The sequence below is a fragment of the Anastrepha ludens genome, chromosome 2, assembly GCF_028408465.1.
Source record: "Anastrepha ludens isolate Willacy chromosome 2, idAnaLude1.1, whole genome shotgun sequence".
NCBI classification, from domain to species: domain Eukaryota; kingdom Metazoa; phylum Arthropoda; class Insecta; order Diptera; family Tephritidae; genus Anastrepha; species Anastrepha ludens.
In genome coordinates this window covers 152,442,053-152,458,732 of record NC_071498.1, presented here as the reverse complement: position 1 = coordinate 152,458,732, position 16,680 = coordinate 152,442,053, and positions in this window count along the sequence as shown.

Genomic DNA, 16,680 nt, shown 5'->3' with positions numbered 1-16,680 from the left:
TGTTTTGTTAATTTTTTCATTTTTATCTCACATCTCGCTACTCAGATAATGTGTAGAACAGCCAGTCATACACCTTGACATACAACTGCATTATATTAACCCCTTGGGCATTGATTTATTTGAAAAAATATTTGGAGCAATAGGTAAAAGTAGTTCATTTTATTTAAGAATCCATTCATTCAATTTCTTATACAATATATGGCATATGTCGCCGCGGCAGACCAAATAGCAGCTGGAAAAAATTCATCCTCCATAAACACAAGCTGGGAAAATGCAAAGACGATTTCATCTAACCGCACACGTTAGGGAAACCTTGTAGAGGTCCTATGCCCCTCAAAGACCCAGAAGACTTTAGGTAATTAGAATTGCAAAGCAAAAAAAAAACTAATAAAAAAACACGTGATCCGCTTCTGAGGCAAACAGGGAACGTCTGACATGTCTCAGACATCAAATCTGCCCAAAGAGTTGTTGACAAGTTTTTACATTTATTTGCTTCTTATTTCATCTTCATAATTTTTTATTCAAATATTGATCAATATTTATCAAAACTCCAGACCTTTTCATCCGAATTTTTAGAAAATTTTCAAGTATGCAGTTTTAAAGACCACTAAATTTTGGTGCATAAAGTGCAAGTTTCAAGTGGGTGAGAAAAAGCGTTGAGTTTTGGCAATTGTTTTCGTTTTTTTTTTTTTTTTTTTTGGGTTTTTGGTTTTTTGTTTGCTGGCGAATGCTCGACTTTTTTTTAACAGGAAGGAAAATATTCAACATTGACAGCAAAAACAAAGTGCAAAAGCTGAGGTTGATTGTCAGAACTGTTTGATTCCAGTGCATCGTTATTTTTTTTTGTTTCTATTTTTACTTGTTTCCTCTAAGCATCCAACATCGTCAGCAAAAACAAGAACTGATACGTTCAGCGCAGCCCAGTACCTTCTGAGGTTTATGCACAGAACGTCTGTGGATTAGGTATTTGGAAACGTATAGGTCACAATAGGTATTGAGGTCAAAGTGTTTGCCTCTATTTTTGTGCATTCAAACATTCAACTAAGAGTCATTAATTCTTTAAGTAATAAAATGCAGAAGTTTTTGGAAACATCGTTTTCGATAATGTCATTGGAGCCTAAGAAGACTATCTTCTATTGAATTCCTAGACAACACTGAATAAATTAAAAATATACGAAGTTTCCAAATGATGTCTGTTTATCACCCAAGAGTTGATTTTTTTCTTTTTTTTTCTTTTTCTTTTTTCTTCTTCTTTACGTAAGCAAATCTCTTCGAATTTGCAGCAATAAATACATCAAGGAAACTGGCGAGTCCAATTGCAAACACATTTCGTTCAATAGCTGTGGAAGAAAATTATTTCCGCGTTAAATTAAATTGAATTTTATGTATTTATAACGAACTAAATCAAATGCAGGCCAAACGAGCGAATGAACAGTCGAACGGTCAGCCAACGGCTGCCAAACACTTTCAAATGCTGAAGGCGGAAATCGTAGAGAAAAAGGCAAATGTTTGTTTATGCTTTCGGTTGGACGCATTTCACTTTTTAATAGCGATTTTAGGCTATTACTCAGCACGGCAATAAAATTGCAAATGAAAAAAACCACGCGCTCAGTTGCTGTTTTAATGGACCACTGATAGTCACTTTCCTGTGCGTCATTGCATAATTCATTACATCAACGATAAATGAGTAAAGAAGAGCAATGAAAAATTATGGAAAAGCAAATGAAATTAAAAAAAAAAATCGAAAAAAATAGTTTCCGGAAATTTACTACAAATGCAGTAAGCGATAAAGCTGGTGTAGCTGAGTAGCTCCAGACTTACTATGTGTAGTGTGCAATGCTTTTAAAAACTCATTACAGCAAAAATAAAAGTCATTCATCCAGATATGCAATGCCAAAACGGCGGCGGCAGCATCAATACGCAGGCTGTTTATGTGCATTTAAATTTGCATCAGCAACAAGTTTAGCCAGTTGTTAGCTGGTATTTTTGTGTTTGCAATTTTTTTTTTTATTTCATTGGAACTTTTGTTGTGGCAGCTGTGACGGCGGCATCATGTTTCTGGCACACAGCTTGCACGTAATATGATCACAGCGAGAGCCATTGTGGCGCCCAAGAGTAGCAAGCGGCGTGCGCAAAGCTCATTTCAATTTTATTGCTTTCATGGTTCTTAAGTACTTTAGCTGGTGTGGTCCGCATTGCATTGTAATAGTTTCGTATTATTCTGTAGAGCAACAAAGTAAATTTACTCAAGCTACATTTCAGAATATCCTCTGTATTTTCTTTTAGCACACAATCGATATGCGTTAGCATGCGGGTAAGCAAATGGAGCAGAGTAAATAGTATTTTAGGAATGTTGCACTTCGTATTCAACTATTTTGCCATATGCGTGCATAGCGTTTCAATTTTGTATTAAGTTTTTTGCTTTTAAATATGTTGAGGATAAAATGTCTGGAATATTAGAGGAGTAGTATTTGCAGTTGTTGTAAAGTGTTGTCCTTACTTATACTCACTCATCTTTGGAAGGTCAGATACTAACGGCAAGGTTGATTTCGAAAGTTATAAAAAAAATTTTTAAAAATATAATGGACTATGAATAAGTTCGTGCGGTTTTACAACAGATGGCGTAACTTGATTATTATTCCATCGATCCACATTTCCAAACATTCATTGGAGAGCTACTGTCGTAAGGCACAAACGTCAGTATAAGTTTTTTATTTGAAGCGTAAACAACAATATTTTTACCACCCTTGAAAATGTCGAATTTCGTGCCAAATAATGTGTTTTTGCGGGGAATTCTTCTTCATTATTTTAATATGAAGAAAAAAGCAGCCGAAAGTCATCGTATCTTGGTGGAAGTTTATGGTGAGCATGCTCTATCTGAGCGAACGTGCCAGAAGTGGTTTGCACGCTTTAAAAGTGGTGATTTTGGCTTGGAAGACGAAGAACGCGAGGGTGCGCCGCCAAAGTTCATGGATACCGAATTGGAGGAATTGCTCGATCAAGATCCGGCTCAAACGCAAGAAGAGGTTGCAAAAACTTTGGGAGTTGATCAATCAACCATTTCCAAACGTTTAAAAGCCATGGGAATGATCCGAAAGGTAGGCCATTGGGTGCCGTATGAATTGAAGCCAAGAGACGTTGAACGCCGTTTTATGGCATGCGAACAACTGCTTCAACGGCACAAAAGAAAGGGTTTTTTGCATCGAATTGTGACTGGCGATGAAAAGTGGGTCCATTACGACAATCCAAAACGTCGGGCAACGTATGGATACCCTGGCCATGCTTCAACATCGACGTCGGCGCAGAATATTCATGGCCTGAAGGTTATGCTGTGTATCTGGTGGGACCAGCTGGGTGTTGTGTATTATGAGCTACTGAAACCGAATGAAACGATTACGGGGGATGTCTACCGACGACAATTGATGCGTTTGAGCCGAGCACTGCGAGAAAAACGGCCGCAATACGCCGATAGACACGACAAAGTTATTTTGCAACATGACAATGCTCGGCCACATGTTGCACAAGTGGTCAAAACATACTTAGAAACGCTCAAATGGGATGTCCTACCCCACCCGCCGTATAGTCCAGACCTTGCGCCATCCGATTACTATCTCTTCCGATCGATGCAACATGGCCTGGCTGACCAGCACTTCCGTAATTACGATGAAGTCAAAAAATGGATCGATTCGTGGATTGCGGCAAAAACCGACCGAATTTTTCACAAAGGGAATCCGTGAATTGCCAGAAAGATGGGAAAAAGTAGTAGTAAGCGATGGACAATATTTTGAATATTAAATTTGTAACCATTTTACGTCAATAAAGTTTCAAATTTCGAAAAAAAACGCACGAACTTATTCATAGTCCTATAAAAATATACAGTTAATAAACAAAATACAGAAAAATAAAAACAAAACATATATATAATATATAATATATATAAAAAAGTATGAAAAAAATATAAAAAAATTTATATAAAAATTAATCTCAAAAAATTTATATAAAAATAATTTACAAAAAATATAAACAAATTAATTAAAAATAGGCATAATTTCATTAAAAAGTAGATATGTATATACCGAGTCCGGCACTCGAAGTGCAACCAATTTCAGACCGCTCGTGCAGCTGAAACACAGGCATCAGCTATCTGCTAGTTGGCCAAATGACAGTCCAGAGTATTGCTTACAAACCGAGAGTAAATGCGAAAAAAGAAAATCAGTAATGGATTTCAAACGTAAAAGTGTGATTGCATTTGGCTGGAAAATCACAAGCAGCAGCTGTTCGTGAGCTCGAGCACCTTACACTAAATCCAGTTTTCGTTTTTCGAGCCATTACTCGTTACGCATACTGAAAAATAATCTCAAAATCAATCCTTACAAGATCCATAAGGCGCATTGATCAAACACCAAAGCAGCAACAAGTCTGACTTGAGAAAGCGAAGGAGTTGCTTGGCTTGGCCGAAAGTGGTAAGACGTTGTGTTTTCTGACGAGAAAATTGTTCACATTGAGTAACTCGTAAACTCCCAAAACGATGGGGTTTATTTGACTGATCGTTCGTACGAGAATTTGAGTCATCGATTGGCCACCAGGAGGCAGCAACCGTCACAGGTAATGGTTTGGGCCGCTGTAACCGCTGATGGGCGCTCTCCAATCGTTTTTATCGAGCCTAACGTTAAGGTAAATGCGAAATACTATGAGGAAAGTGTTCTTGAGGTTGATTTAAAGTCGTGGGCAAGGAAAAACACTTCGGTGGCAGACCATGGACGTTTCAACAGGACTCGTCACCGTCTCACAAAGATCGAGTAAACCAAGAATGGCTAAAACACAACGTTCCGAGCTTCATATCGTCCACACAATGGCTCTCAAATTCACCAGACATGAATCCGATGGTTTATTCTCTTTGAGCCATTTTGGAGAGCAAAGTCCGAACTAAAAGATTCACCAATCTCGAGTCGCTAAAAAGCCATTGCCCGCGAGTGGGCAAAAATACCTGCAAGTCACATGAGGGCAGCTTGCGATTCGTTTTTGTACTGTCTAAGACCATAGTCAAGGCAAAAGGTGGTCATATCGAGCAAAAGTAAATTGATTCTTAATTTTGTATTATTTTTACACATCTTTTACTTTGAATTGAATAAAAGTAATTTTCCAAACGAAATTTATAGCCTTTTTAATTTGTTACACTGTACAATAACCGGACCCTGTACAATAATTGCTCATTTGACATGTGTTATAGCCATATTTAACTATGCTATGCCGTCTCCGGCTACACTTTCCGCAGTATTTTAGCGTAGCACCCCTTTCCGAATTTTCATAGTCAGTTGGACTGTCGAAAATGCGCGCAATAGACCTTTGATATCTGCTCAATGTTTAATTTTTTAAAACTTTTAATACCATATTTGCCCGTGATTCCTAGGTGAAACAAAGGGCCTCTAGTACGACTGTAATCAGCACAAAAAGTTCTATAGAATCCCTTTTGGTTTTTTGTTCTATATTAGCGGTGCGTATTCTTTACTAAACGATACCCTTACAGCTTGTCTATGAATAATTTCATAAAACTGTTGAGAATTACAGCGATTAGGCTCGACGAACCAAAGAATAAAATAATTCATGCAGGCTATTTTTATTATTCATATTCATATTTGTCTTTGATTAATCCGCCCTGTAATCTAAGAGGCCTTTCAAACGTGACACATAAATGTCAGTGCTGAACAAATCCTAAACGGTACCTGTTTTCGATGTCATCTTTGGCATTTCTCAAGTAAATACAAATGTACAATTTTACACGATAGGACAATACGTTAAAATTCTTGAAACTCATTGCGAAAATGGTCGATCTTTAGCAATAAAATATCGCAAAATTCGTAATTTTTTTAGTAGAAATAATCATCCTAATGAGCGGACAATTCAAAGGTTGGTGAAAAAATTTCCAGAAACTGATTCTGTCGCGAATAGATTCTGTCGACTGGCAGACCAAAAACTGGATGTTCTTTCTGAGAATATTGGTGTTGTAGCGTAAAGAGTTGTAGAATAGTCTTCAACATCGATATCCCGACGTTCTCGATATGCCTCACTTAACAATTAGACACTCATGAATCTACTAAAAATAGTGAAACGTGAAAGAGTCTAAATTTTTACATTTTCTTGTCTTAGGTGCCTGTTTTGAAAGACGCTTTATAGGTATACCTATACTTTTATTTACGTATATTTACATCTTTACTCACAATCATAACAGCACAAGGTTTTGACTATGTATTTTATATTTAATTTTTTTTTCATAAAAGTATAGTTTTAATGCAACAAATTATATTACTCAATGTTTCAAATTAAAAAAAAATTAAAAAAAATTTTAATCAAAATATATCAAACTTTATTGTCAGCATTTTTAGAAAACTTTTTGGTATAAGAATTTGGGTAAGAATAATATCTGATTTGTTTTTTTGCATTTTTTTTTATTTTATTTTTTTAATTTCTTTTTATTTTATTTTATTTATGTATTTGTTGCTGCTAATCTCGCGCATTTTCTCCATATAAAAAACTATCGAGCATTGTATGCATGGAAAAATGCATAACACAGTAAGAAAAATTAGATTTTAACCTACTTAAAACCCATCCACTATACAAAAATTGAAAGAGCAACAAAGCTATATTTTCCGAAAAATTCTGAATAAACAGTTTGAAATTTTAATGAAAATTTAGTGAAAAGTTTTAAATCTTGAGTTACCTTAATATTGTGAACGCCGCAGCCGAATGAGTTGGTGCGTGACTATCATTCGGAAGTGCTTAGGTTTGAATATCCGTGCATGAAACACTAAAATTATAGAAAAAGTTGATTTCTAAAAGGGGTCGCTCCTCGGCAGGCAATGGCGAACTTATGAGTGTATTTCTGCCGTGGAAGAACTCCTCATAAAAAATATTTGCCGTTCGGAGTAGGCTTAAAACTCAAGATACCTCAAAACGCACGCCACATACAGGAGGAAGATCCTGGCCAAACAGCCAAAAAGGGTGTACGCGCCAATATTCATATTCGTATTTGCAGTCATTTTTATAATCATATTCACACTCATATCCTTACGCATATGCGTAAATCATCTTCGTTTCATCATACCCACCTTCTTCAAGGTCCTACAAGCTATAGGATGACCATATAATGCCATGTAATATAATGTAAGCATTGAATTCAAGTTACTTAGAAAGATAGTCAAAGTTATTGTTGAACAAAAAATCCATGAAATCGATTTATTGGTTTTTACTCAATAAAATAACATTGAGTGCGAAGCGAGCCACGAGTAAAATCTATTATTAAATATTAATAATGCATATACGCCTACGCAGTCTACTATAAAGTTCCGTGATTAAGTACTTTTTCCACTTACACGCCATTTGGATTCTCTTTTTAATTAACACAACTGCTAACAAATCATGACTATCACTTTTTATTACTTATTCTCATTGAAATCACAAATTATGAGCGAGTGAAGGGCCATAAATTAAAAGCTGATATAAGTATGCACACAAAAAACACACAGAAGGAGGAGGCCAACAGTCGCCATCAACCAACATCATCAGTATCATTCATTGCAATGCATTCGCTTAAGTGGTGGAGTGTCGTCATAAATTAAGATGCCTTACTAACCAAGTGGTAAATCGGTAAGCTTCAAGACTAACACGCAGCAACTAACCTTTGTGGGATGGTACTGGTCCCGCGCTTATATTAGAGAAAATATTCCTTCCCATTATTGCATGATGATTGTGTTATCCGACTTTAATTAAATACCCGCCGTATAAAAAATAAAACTCGTTTCTATTAAAAACAACAAATATAAGTAGGTTAAACTTCTGATTCGAGTGACAATTCATAGAGAAGCCTGGTATTTCTTTATCTACCAGAGCTTCCTTACTCGCTTATGTCACTCGTAAATTTGTGTGCCCCAAGACACAAGATCGCGTGTGATCAATACTTGCAAATAATCAATAACCATAAAAGTGAACTAATAATGGACGGATATTTTAACCCTAAGCATAAACGTTGGGGGTCGCGAATTGTCACAAAAAAGGCAGTGAATTATACAAAGCTAAAGCTCTCTAAAAAATTGGATGCAACACACTTTCTCTTGTACTGGGACACCAACGCATTGGCCAACACATCCACAAAAGATTCCTGATCTTATACTACTTTTCATAAACAGATTTCTTCAGTATATATGCGCCTATAAAGCGGATTAGATTTAAACTCCGATCATTTCCCAATATACCTAACAATACAGTGTGTAGGTATCACATAACTACCAAGAAACCATAATTTGCGCTAACGAATAAATACACTTGCTGCGATTAATTTAGAACGATGTTGTCCGATGATACACACAGATCAGAAATAAATAGTTATTACGCTCGTAGTTATTACGATGAAGTATTGAAGTGTGCCAATTTACAGAACTATTCAGCGGGACATAAATACACTAGGCAAATAAAAGAAATTGTTATAGAAAAACGCAAAGCACGTCGACGATGGTAGCAATCCAAGTCTACAGCTGATAAAAGTTTGATGTATAAAATAATAAAAGAACTCTCTAAAAAGTAAAGAATTATCTCTTACCTAAAGATAAAGAATTAATCGCTTAGTGACTACCTAAAAGCAGCATCGATTACTCACTTTGGAAGTGCACGAAAGGTTTTCATACCCAGCTACAGATACCTAGAGAAAACTATTACCTTCTTTGAATATCTTTAAAATATCTTCAAGCTATACGACGTTTCAAGAGCAGCTGAAATAGAATCATGTTACCACAACGATCACGACGAAACTCCTCCAGTAATGCATTCTGAATTATGCGATGAAATAAAAAAAGTGCGCGTAGCGAAGTACACATAACAAAAGTGAAACTTTTAACGCAGACAAGGAAAGAGGGAGAGACTCGAGAGAGAATGAATATATATCTATATAAATTCACAACATTTGGTGAGAATACAAATAGACAAAATTTACAAATAATGAAGAAGGGTCAACCGTTGTAAGTAAACGCCGGATACAAACCGTGGCAACAACGCGCACTACTCCGAGCGTTTAGCACCCGTACAAACGCAGCGATTCCAGGATCGCAGCAACGGCACAAATTACCTCAAGGCAGTACCAATAAATCTGAAAAAACAAAAAAAACGCCAAAAAATTGCGACCAAAAAACACCCCCAAGCAGTAGGCAACAAGGAAATATAACGCCATAAAGTAGGCACCAAAAATATATTTCCCACAACTTTGCACCAACAAACAAGCGCCAAAAAGTAGGCAGTGTTATTTCTCACTAGAAATTAGCAACGACAAGGAAAAACTCAGAAAAAATAGCCTAAAGTGTATCTAAGATATATATCTATAAGGTATAGCTCTCTTTCTCTCCTTTTCCTCTACGTAATATCTGTTTTCTCTCTCGCGGAACGAAAATGCCCAACACGTTGCATAGTCTTGAAATTTTACTCTCCATTCTCACTCGTCAAACAACGCCTAAGAAGTTTCACTTCAAAAAATTAAAATCCAAAAAGTCACCTCTCTTAAACCTTCTCACTAGGGAAGACCTAAAACAGCTCCCACCAACTACTCTCAATAAATTAAGAGAAATTGTGAATTCTACATTCAAGCACATTCCTATATACTGGAAAACTGCCGCAGTGATCATGTTTAACAAGCCAGGAAATTTAGCAAACGATGTATCACCATATCGACCTATATCACTCCAACCCATCTTATCAAAAATATTAGAAAAATTACTTGCTAAACGCCTTTACAACGTTATTGAGCAGCATCAACGTATCAATTTGGCTTTAGCTCAAAATATTTTCAACAATCGATCGAGTTCACAGGCTAACTCAAGTTATAGAAAATGCATTTGAAAAGAAAAAAGTGCGCTCCGCTGTCTTCCTAGATGCATTCAAGGTCTTCGATAAGGTGTGTCATGGTGCCCTTCTCAACAAAATAAAATAGCTATTATCAACTCAATAGAACAATATTTAAAATTCACTTCTTTCGAATTAAATATGACGACACATATTCAGACCAGAAAGAAATTAAACCTTGTGTCCCATAGGGTAGCGTTTTGGGGTCCATTTACGTAATTTTTAGATGCGATTTGCCTACCCATCAGCACTACCTACCTACCCATCACAGCAACGTTTGCAGACGACACCGTCTGTTGGAAATACACAGATCGAGATAATTGCAAATCCTCAAAAACATTTAAACAGAATCTATGAGTGGACAGTTACTGGGCGCATAAAATTAAAAGAAACAAAATAGAATGAGATGTCATCCATTATATGTATATAAGTGCAAATCCCGTATGATAACACAGCTAAATACCTGGATATGACACTCGACAATGACTCAAATATCGCGTCGATTTTTATTTATTTATTTTTTTTTTTTTTTTTTTTTTGTTTTTGCTGACATCAAACATTTCCCATATAAAACAACATGTCGTGCATTCGTTATAGCTAGAAAATGGGCAAGATGGTCAGCAAACAAAAATTGTTGAAAATCAACGCGATTATTTGAGCAACTTGAGACTCCACTTGATTATGTTATAATGCTGCCGCCTTCCACAGACCCAAACCCGATTTTCAACTGTTCCACTTTGTAACGCTTTTATAGCAATTCCGATGTTGACATGAGATATATTTGAAATACTCATTTTACTTTTGAGACTACTCCAATTTTACACTTCTGGGACTACTCCACTTTTCGACTTTTGGGGCTACTCCACTTTTCACACTGCAAGAAAATTCCACGATCCATGCATACGGAGCGAGGCGGAGAAGTGACATGTAAATTGAAGTACTAACATTTATTTTTTTGAGTTTTTATATTTATTTTTTATTTTTAGTAGGTAAATATATTCTACTTTCGATTAAAGTTTAAGGTCAAACGAGAGCGCGCACTACTTAAGGCCAGTCGAGTGCTCAAGTGATTTACTGAAGCGAGAATAAGTAAACAATGACTTGTGGCAAGCGAAATAAAACAGTTGCACAACGCGATCGTGTTTATGTTGGAGAAGCTGGCAATAAAAATGAGTAAATTAGTAGCTGTGGGAAGCATAAGGAGAAGGAGAATAGAGTAGGCAGCAAGCAAAGAACAAAATAACAAGCGCAGGAGAGCGCCACTTCAACGCAGCAATATCAATAACAACAAAAGCTGACAGCAACATCGGCTATTATCATAAAATGTAGGTAAATGCGAACAGCAGCAGCGGCACAAGCAGCGACAGCAATGAGTACGGCGGAGTTAGTTGTTGCTGTAGCTTTGTTTATACGCACTAAGTGCACAGTGTGAACCATGAAGTGTGCGCATGTTGGATTACGGCGGAGGCAAGATGCTAATCTCGTCGGCCTCCAAGGCCATGAAGTGTCTATGCAAACAAATTAAACAGGGGTAAATGAAAAACATAAACAGAAAGCAAGCAATACAGTGGCAACACTACGCAAACAAATAAATAAAAATGAATTCAAAAAATAGAAAAATAAAACAAAAATTCACTAAATCCAGTGAATTGCAGCTGCTACAGCCAGGATAACAAATCATTACGACAGGAAGGCAGTTGAAGTAGCAAAAAAGGAAACCGAGCAGTTGTAGAAGTGGCAGTAGCGAGCAGCAGCAGCAGCAGCTAGAGCAATACGGCGTTGCAACATGCTGAGCCAGTGACTGAAGATTGATGTGTACAACACCGAGCAAAACGTGTGCACATGTACATACATACATACACATGAGACGAGTGAAGGCGCAGAGTGGCTACATTCTCCTGCAAGGCGACTCAAGAGGGTACCCATTGAATGAATGCAGCTAACATTTACTTCACAGTAGGTGGGGGAGCTTGGAGCAACAATCATGAATGGTCAGTTTAGTTCAGTTGGCTGTGTGTTGGCATGGCAAATTGCACAGAAAATTTACAAACTATGCATTCGAGGCAAGCCAGCAAAGTTTGCAGCCACAAGTGTGATGTGTGTGTGTGTGTATGTATGCACGAGTGTCTGAGGCATTCGATGGCACCCCCAACAAACGGGGTGGGTGGAGGGTTGAACGCGGTGTGTACTAATGTGTTGTGATAGTAGTAAAATATGCTAATTAACAACATGTCAACAATGCCATAAACAACACAACAACAACAACAACAACAAACACAAGACGGTGCTCAAACAACATGACTACCCAGGCTCGTGTGGAGTGGTTGGCAAAGAGTTGAAAAGCAAATTTACGACTTTGAATACAAAACAAAATTTTCAAGTTCAAAATTAATGAGCGTGGACGAAGCGAAAGCGAAGGCAATCATATGTGCACATATATATACACACATCCACCCATACATGCTAGTAGGTACATATAGGGAAGCGTGGGACGGCGGCGAGAGCATTCATAGTACAAAAGCATCAAAGCGCAAAAACATGCAGGTAGATATGCAAATAAACTCTTGTTGCACAAACAAATAAAAAGCTAAATGACAAACGAGCCATAAGCGGCGGCAAAGGAGGCTGAGGAGCGCAGCATTCCTTGTCAATAAGAAAGCAAAGCACTCGTATGCCGTGCACAGGGAAGAAGCAAATAAATAAAAGCAAGGAAGCGAGGCATTCACACATCCTTGCGCGCTAAGGCATGAGGTTGTGGCACTAAGGCAGGTGAACAACCAACTAATGGCCGCTGGAAAGTACTTGGAGTATTTGGAAGAAGCGTGGATTGTGTGTGGTATGATAAGAGCATAATAACGGTTACTGGAGGTTAGACAAAACGCAGTAGCAATAACAGCGCAACTTAAAGTTAAGTGAACGACGAGGCGCATTCATCAATGTGCCAGGGGATGTGAGAGAAACTTATGAGGCAAAAATGGGAAAGCAAAAATTCTAAAAAATTAAAAGTAGGTCTCATTTCTGCAGAGGAATTATGTAACCAACTAATAAAATCAGTTGGGATGCAGTAATAAGTAAATAAAAATTTTAAAAATAAATAGGTTAGATTAACCCGGTTGGCATAAAGCCACGGATAGACCTTTTGCTCCCTCGCGATACCTCTATTAATATTAAATAGATAGACATCGCGTAAGATGTCAACGCATTTGGCAAATCTAAGCAGTGCAGGAGCATCTATTTTTGAAATGCCTTCCAGACCCTAAAACTGTGGAGCTCCCAGACATTCCGAGCGCGTTTTCGACAATGCCGGACAAAGACACAGAAGGTGCTCTAAAGTTTTCTCTATAGCCTTTCTGGACTTCCTGCATTTTTCATTGCAAGCAATGCCTATGTGGTAAGCATGTGGAGCCATACCTGTCAGTATACCTACAAAAACAAAACAAAAACAAAGCAAAACAAAAAAAAGAACAACAAAAAACAAAAAAACAAAAAAAAACACAAAAACCAAAAAAAGCAAACAAACAAAAAACAAAAAAAAAAAACAAAAAAAAAAACAAAAAACAAACAAAAAAAACAAACAAAAAACAAACACAACAACAAATAAAAAAACCACGCCTAGATTTCAATAGTGAATAATTCCTAGGCGATACCTTTTTTATGACATCTTTGATATTTGCCAAGTAGACAGATGTACATACAATTTTACAGGATAGAACAGCGGATTAAATTTATTGAAACTTATTATGGAAATGGTCGATCATATAGCAAAATTCGTGATTTTTTTGGTGGAAATAAGAGTCAAAATGAGTCGACAATTCTAAGAATGGTGAAAGAAATTTGAAACCGGTTCTGCCTTGCATAGAAAAAGGACTGGTAGTCCAAAAACTGGACGTGGAACTGGAACTGGGCTGGTTGAGTTATTGACCAGTTTTTCTTCGCAGATGAAAATGAACAGGCTGTTACTGCCAATGTACATCGCCATATACGACTGATTGAAGATTTGTTGTGGCCTGAGCTTGAAGGAATAGATATAGGCGATCTTTATTTATAACAGGATGTAGCCACAAGTCGATCGAGATTAGTGGCGTCCGCGGGCGTCTGTCTTGCATCAAGCGGCTCACGATATAAATGTGTTATTCGGCTGGCTATGATCATATGGCTGGCAAGGCAATTGCAGCTTACAATTAAAGATAGCCGCCCTACCAATGAACAAGAAAACCTGCACTTATCCCACATCTTTTTGAAGGAAACTGATAGGAGAAACCAAGCACAAAGTCGGTCCTAAGTTCCACCTGGAGTTAGAAGTTATTATATAAAAATATATGTTTTTACAATGCACAAACATTTTTCTGTTATTCTGTTTTTTGCGTTAATTTTTTATAAAAATATAGTTGATTGTATAACAAAAACTTTATGAATTAAAGCCTCAAGCTTGGTACAAAATTCAGAAGAATTTAACGAAGTCCAAAAAATTCTGATACAAGTTTTCAATTCTTCAACTTTTTAAGCAGCGAATTTTTATAAAACTTCTAGGTATGCAGTTTTATAGCAAATTCAATTCTAGTATAAGAAAGTGTAAGTCCGAAGTGTCTAAAAATCGCGTTAATTTTTGACAATTTTTTTCACGTTCGATGTTGAAAATTTTCCTCCTCATAAAGTTAGCTGCCGTAACGGAATGATTTGTGCGTCACTACCATTCGGTAGAGCTCTGGTATCAAGTCTACTGTGGGCATGAAACACTAATTGATACAAAAGGGTTTTTCTAAAAGCAAGCAATGTAGACAATGGCAAACCTCCGTGTGTATTACTGCCATGAAAAAGCTTCTCATAAAATCAGCCTGCCGTTCGAGGGCGACATAAAACTGTAGGCCCCTCAATTTGTGGAAAAACATTAAGATGCAATTATATACAAGTATATGTATGCCAATGCATGCGCAGAAAAGCAAGACAAAATATTTGAGCGCAAGATCGATGCACCTTAACTAATTCAGGCAGAGACTTTATTCTAAAAGCTGTGAGCGTTTTCCGATTATTTGATATTCTTTGCAGATGAGGGATTTTTCTGCATCACAGCTAATGCGCGCATTGTTGTTAATTTTGCTTTTTAATCAACTCATACTACTACACACCTACCGGAGTTAAGGAGTGAGTTCACGTCATCCGCAACCTATCGACTAAGGTCGCATACCGCAAGCTACGCCACAGTCGCACAAAACCAGGATGATTGAAACCCTTTTATAGTGAAAGAAAAAAAAAACGAAGAAAAAACAAGAAAAAAAAACAGTAGAAAAAGTATGAGAAATACGCTGACATGATTGAAGTGAAAGCTGACACAAACCACAAGAGAGACAAATGAGCTGCCAGACCTCGCAAACCAACTGACAGTCATGACAAACATGCACTGTGGCTAACAGTCAGACATGAGGCTGACTTCGTGAAAAAAAAAAAGAAACTGACAGACCACATGCCACAAAAAAGCGCATACTCGTTGTACTAAGTAGACGCGAGCAAATAAAACCAAACGACGATAAAATACAAAAATGTTAGACAATCGATGAAAGAAGAAAGGTAAACATATTGTTGAGGAAAGGAAAAAAATTGAAAAAACGCGCAACGAAACAAACAAAAAGAGTATTAAAAAAAATTTACTACGGTAAGAGTAATGTAAGGAATTGCTTGTGTAAACAAATTGCGGTTAGCGTTGAAGGCGTTAAGCTGCTTATTTTTGCGGCTAGAAGGTGAAAAAGGTGAAGAGCAAAAACGCTACAAAAAACAAAAAAAAAAAAATGCAAACAAAAATATACACTTCTGCATACCACTTACGTGCATATGTATATGTATGAAGATATACACAATTGCGCGAAGTTATAGCCCAGGTAGCCCAGCTGCCTTTAAAGTGAGCTTGGTTTTAACGTTATAATTCTAAACGTTAAATATGCGTTAAATAACTATAGCACAGGGGCTTATTGGTCAGTTTTGGCAATTTATTTGTTTCTTATTTCATTCAAATACTTCTTTTTTGAAAATCGTTTTATTTCTTCCACGAAAAGCATATAAACAAAAATCTCAAACTCTTGAATAAGAATTTAAAAACAAAAATTCCGAGCATGCAGTTTTATAGACTAATGAATTTTGTTCAAATAAATGTAGATATGAAGCGGTTCAAAATTTGCGTTGATTTTTGATAATTTTGTCTTTCCTTTTTGCTAGCGGGCTTGTGCATTTTCTTCACAAATTTTTTTTGGTATGGAAGAAGATACCCAATACCATCAGCACAGGGACTTATTGACAAGTTCTGACAATTCACTTGTTTCTTACTTTCAATCTTAATTTAATGATTTCGCTTTTTTTTAATGTAGTTCCTTCTTCCACAACAGTCATATACAGAAAAATCACAAGGTATTGTAATCAGAATTAAAAAAAAACAAATCGAGAATGCAGTTTTATTAGAAATAAATAAAATAATAAATAATAATATAATAATAATAAATAAATAAAATAAAAATAAAATAATAAATAATATAAAGCGCAGACACGAAGTGTGGTTCAAAAATTATGATAACTTCTTTTTTTTTTTTTTGTTTTTTTTTTTTTTTTGTTCATTTGATCTGATTTATTGGCAAGCTTTGTTAACTTATTTGTTTCTTATTTAGATTTTATAATTCTTCACCAAAATATAGTTAATTTTCCGCCAAAAAGGACATAAATCAAAATTTCAGAGATTTGAGAAATCAATGAAAATTAAAAACAAAAAAAAAAAAATTCGAGAATGTAGTTTTCCACCGCATTGAATTTTGGACA